Source organism: Scardinius erythrophthalmus (genome assembly GCF_964197995.2).
Source record: "Scardinius erythrophthalmus genome assembly, chromosome: 8".
NCBI classification, from domain to species: Eukaryota; Metazoa; Chordata; class Actinopteri; order Cypriniformes; family Leuciscidae; genus Scardinius; species Scardinius erythrophthalmus.
Genome location: NC_138228.1, coordinates 16,590,282 through 16,596,281, shown reverse-complemented (window position 1 = coordinate 16,596,281; position 6,000 = coordinate 16,590,282).

The following is a 6,000-nucleotide window of genomic DNA, read 5'->3' as shown; positions in this document are numbered from 1 at the left end:
CAATGAGTGTTAATACAGTCTTTCATGCCACAGCATCTCTCTCTCTCTCTCTGTCTCTCTTTGCCATAAGCTAAGAAGATGTCAGCTTAACTGTGCTGTCTGATACTGTGCATCTTTTAGAAACACACTGGCAAAATGCTTTCATGTAAAATTATTCATGCAGTTATCGCAGGTTAAAGGTACAATATGTAAGATTTTTGCATTAAAATATCCCAAAACAACTAGAACAATGTTACATATTTTGTTGACTTGTGTACAGTTTAATTCTAGAGAAATCCACAATTTTAACCAGTATCTTTGCGTCGCTTGCCAATGGCGTGATATCCCCACCAGCACTAGTTCCTTCAGCTTCACCCACTCATTCACGATCACCCAAATATTAACCTGCTACACCTGTCACACTCTCATTAAGCACCCCTCAAAAGCACACAGCATACACTTAACCCATTGTCTGGTCTCATCAGTCTCTGCATGAGAATGTACCTACCCGGCTACCTACCTGTGATTACTTACCTTCGTTTTCCTCCATCCGTCGATCCTTCAGATTGTTCATCATCTGTGTGCTGATCTAACCATCCTGCAAAGAAACAAAAACTCATCAGTTAAGTGTGACTGATCATTAAACTGCTTTGTTCATCACTTACCTGCTTGACGATCCTGAACAAACTAAACTATCTGAGAAAAAAGACCTGTTAAGTTCATCTCCGTGTCTCACCTGACCAGACCAACAACAAATAGAATCATAATGGAAGCATGACGTCCTGATCCATTCGCTGAATCAGTTCAAACGCTCCGAAAGGAGTGGCGGAGGATTGTTGCGGATGCCTGTTACAATTTTCACTGCAACTTGAAATGCAGGCTCACCGATTCCAAACGGAAAAGGCTAATATCTCCTACATAATCTCTCTCCTTTCTGGACTTGCCCTTTAGTGGGTGCAGACCATATCAAGACGGCCTGCTCACTTGCTCACTCGACAACTTTCTGGAACAAATTAAAGAAGTGTTTTGTCAAACCAGCCACAATATCTCTGTTTATGATCATCTCTATCATCTCCATCAAGGAAAATCTTCAGTGGGCGATTACGCTGTTCTAGTGGGTGAAGCAAGGCTGCTTTGATTGCTGCCTTTTGACAGAGTATTTCTTCAGATTTGAGACTTCAAATGGCGATTTACGATGAAGCTATGGGTCTAGAAAATCTGGTTCAACAATCCATCTCTGTAGCCCAGTGCATTTTAGCATGCCAACTGGAAGCATCGGTACTGCAATCCTCTCCATTCATGCCATCAGCCACTCCAACAGCACCTCCAAATGAGCCTATGTAGGTTGACTTTTTTCGTCCCAAACCGAACACCAACGACGAATTCACAACAATCTATGCCTGTACTGTGGATCAAGTGGTCATCTCATCCCAGATTGACCAGTTCGTCCTCCTCGACCAGCGGTTAGTGCCATTCAACTTTCCTTGATTGTTTCCACCTTGAAATGCACCACAGTATCAGTGACTACTTCTCGATGTTCCATTACAGTTCAGGCCCTTATGGAGTTCTTAAAGGAACTTCTCAAACATATCCGGATCAAGAAACTCCCCTGTTCACAAACCCTGAGAATCCACCCTATCCTGGGTCGAGGAATCATCACTCATTGTATACCACCCATCACGCTCTGCATTGGAAACCTGCATAGGGTGGAAATCTCGCTTATGTTGCTGGCTAGATATTCACTAAGCTACCGTTTCCTGGTCTAGGGAAGAGAAAACTAAGTGGAGTGAGTATTGCTTCGATCATTTAATACAACTTCCTCAGAAGAAATCTTTATCTCAACCTCCTGAATTCACTGTCAATCTCAATTCCACCACCAACAAAAGTCCAGAAGTGCAGTCCATCGTGAGTGTGCCAGAGGAATATGGGGCGTTCCAGGATGAGTTTAGCAAGCAGCTGGCAACAAAACTTCCACCTCATCGGCCATGGGACTGCGCCATTTAGCTGGTACCTGATGCCACTCTACCCAAAGTTAGAATCTATCCACTGTCGATCCCGGAGACGCATGCCATGGATGAATACATAGAGGAGGCACTCAAACAAGGATTCATCCAAATATCTACTTCAGGGCTGTAGTCAAGACCACCTTTCTCGAGTCCAAGACAAGTCCAAGACCAGGACTAGTTGAGTCCAAGTCCAAAGAGGTTCGAGTCCAAGTCAAGACCGAGTCCAAAAAGGTTCCAGTCCGAGTCAAGACCGAGTCCAGGACAGGACAGGAAAAAAAAGTCGTATGCATGGCATTATCAAGATAATCATTTTGGGTTATTATTTGTTGATCTAAAAGCAAAAACAGTGTCACAACACTCAGGATTTTTAAGTATAGATATTCCCCTTGATATCATAATCTTCTAAAGAAAACAGAATGATGACATATGGTGATACCTCATAATAGCAGTGTTAGAACTGATATACAAACACCAACCCACTACTATTACCACTGCTAGGTACTAGTACTGAGCATTTGAGCAACTAAATGACAATATAGCTTCACTCCAGAAAAATATATATGTGATAATTTCTTCACGTTAAACCGAACTTTTATTTTGACGGGTTTCTGAGCGTATCTGAAGATGAAATGCTGAAGATGAACGTGTACTTGAGTATGTAGTACATGAACCTGCACCCATTTGCAGAGACTCGCTGAACAATCAGACTTTGATAGCAGTCTTTAATATTCACAGTCACTAGTCTGTATAGCAATTTGATATTATGATCGGCAGTGAATAGATGGATCTGTTATTTCAGCTATGCGCCGGTATTGCTGTAGCAAATAGTAGAAAATAAATAACACACGCGCAGGTCGTCATCTACGGAGGTTTCTGCGGAAGTCTGCGGGAAGAATACTACAATAAAACGTTATTACTGGGAACATAATAAAAAAACCTGGACTTGGTCGAGACCAAAAGCCATATTTGGCAAGACCAGTGGCCGAGACCGAGACAAGTCCGAGTCTGAATACCAGCGAGTCCGAGACAAGTCTGTCTCACATATGTGTCTCCCCAAGTCTGTCTCACGTATGTGTGGCAAGCAGTTATCGACGGAGTTATTTGAGTCTCTTTTGCACTAACTCCAGGGGGTTAAGCCAGGATTAGGCCTTAGTTGTTTTAGGACATTTAAGTAGCTTTTTAAATGTACCTTAGAAAAAAAACATTACTGGTGTGCATCGTCAGACAGAAGAATGGTACTGTTTGAAGGGGTCCTATTTTGCCCTTTTTTATGAAGTCTTAAATTTGTTTTTGGGGTGTACTAGAATATGCTTTCATGCTTGATTTAAAAAAAAAAACATTATTTTTCACATATTTTACATTATTTCAGCTACTCTCTCCCCAAGTCTGTCCAGAACACGTTGTTTAGTTCCAGTTTCATGAACCCCCTCCTTCCGAAATACGAAATGTGCTGTGATTGGTTAGTTGGCCCAGTGTGTTTGACAGCGTGTGCTTGGGAAATGTCTCAATAAATATAAAGGATGGCAGCAATTTCGATTCAGACCCTGACAATGTTAACAAACAAGAGGAGCATCCAGAACGGATTTTGCAAGCACAGATTTCACATTACATTTCAGAGTGGTATGTTTTTCTTGTACATTATAAGTACGATGTTATCCACCATTTAATCATGATATTTGTCAGAAAACTAAGGTTATACAAACAGTAATCAATCACAAAAACATGGTTAATTTTTCTAAGGGGTGGTGAACAGCCTTACAAAAGCAAGAGCTTATAAAAGCTATAGTAAACAACACCATATAAACACCAGCAACAACTTATAATTATAATTAGAATGTCTTATAATTAGAAATATAATTATATTTAAATACTTATAATAGAAAATGAAACTACAAATAATAAGACATACTTACAAGTTGTCATCCACAATCAACAGATTGTCCAGACAAAGTGGAAACTGCTCCATCTCAAGTGAATATTTTGTGTGTAGCTTGCATCGTGGTTCTGGAACCTCTTCTCCGTAAAATGTGCAGCACACATAAACGTTGGGATTATAATGTTCAGCGACAGTATTTAAAATAAATTTTACCCATTCTAATTCTGTCATTCTAACTGTTTGTTTCAGGTCTTGGAAGGTGGATTCTGTTCATTAAAATATCTCCCTTTGGAGTGGACTTTGAGTTTTGTAACCTTGCAGATCTTTTTTACGCTCAAACAGCAACATTACATACTAAGTTGAAAAAATTAAAAAGCATATGACCCCTTTAAGTTAAGCCAGTGCAGGTTGCTTTTAGTTAAAACAGCTTAAACATGCATTTTAGTCTGGGACTAGGCTTAAGCCTCGTCTGTGAAACCAGGGGAAAGACTACTCAGTTAATTGTGACTGCTCATTGAACTGCTTTGTTCATCACTTACCTGCTTGACGATCTAAACTGTCTGTGAATAAAGACCTGTTAAAGGAGAACTCCGGTCAATTTTAACATTGAGCTAATTTTTTTGTACATTTGGAGTGCTGTCAATACAGAGAACAACGACAAAAATCGGTGTTGCCTACACCGAGTTATTCCATTTAAAAAATTTGCACCCTGTTGACTTCAATGGGGCAATGTTTAAACCTGCTTTTAGCCTCTTAACATCCTTGATGTGTCATTACAAGTGCACAGAAAATGTGAGTGATTCCTTCAGAGTGAACACGGGTGAATCTGACTGCAGTAGATGTGAAAGATATGTATAAAAATGATGTTATTTAAGCCAGCGCAAATACCTGTGTTTACATCCTGTTTTCGGTTGAAGTCCAAAGTAGTCGATTGCCGAGTTCATGCGCGTGATCATAGGTAACATGACATGATGTTGAGTAAATGATGACAGAATTTTCATTTTTGGGTGAACTATCCCTTTTTAACAAACAACGAAAGGGTGATACACTTGATTGGGAGGAAAACAGTTGATTTTTCAGTTGTTGTATTCATTATATACATATATATAAAAAAAGTGAAGTAACTACTTTAAATTAACTAACCAACTGTGAAAAAGTATATACACTGGTAATAGCCATAAGGCTGATACAATGTTGGAGAACATCCCTTTGAAATGTTGTAAACAAGAGAAGTAAATTATGTTTTACTGTTAAAAATAGGCCAAATGAGTGTGTTTCACTGTACATCTCAATAGCCAAGAGCGCCTTGCTGGAGAAAAGATGTAAATGTGCTCCAACAACACTGTGCACTTCATCTATGTTGCACAAAGCAGGTTAGTGTGCACGTTTCAGGAGTGTGTCAGTCTGTGTCTGCAGTCCGCGTGCCGTCTGCCTCTTTATCACGATCAAAACAATCATTCCCAACTAACCAGCACGGCCACCATTCATTAGTGCTTGACCACAGGAGCTCTGCTCATCAAACATTAACTCTCCATACTGAATTATTGATTGATCAGCGGCTCTGATACAGCAGCTGTGCACTGCTACAATTAGAAGCAAAGAGAGGATGGTACACAAAGAAATATAAAGAACTTCTTTGATTTGTCGCCACCACTTGGGTGCGAGTTTGTGATTTCTGTGGGGATGTGAGCGTGTCTGCAGGTAAGAGATACAGATATGCTGACTGGCGTAACATGCACTGAGGGATCGTGGCTAAATGGAGGAGATTTGTCTAGCTGTCCAAGTTGTCTATGTTCTTTGCTCACACAGATCTGATAAATTTGTCCTCATGCTGTGAGGAGTTCACAGGCCACTTCTTCCGTGCCGCAGGGTTAATGTGCCACCTGTGGTGGAGCGGTTCAAACCCAGAGAGGGTCATTAACTTTTGGAGGTGACCCACAGTGTGGAGGCCTGAGCTGGATGCTCAAGCCTGGAGAGAGTGGGCTGTGCTGGGCTTGCACGGCTGCCTCCGCTCCTCAGATGCCCATGAAGGAGACATCTGCCACCCTGGCTGTCTTCTCTTTGCTCTCTTTATCACTTTACCTGAATTTTGATTGTTAACTTTATGGACACTTCATAGATCTTCAGACAGATAGAATG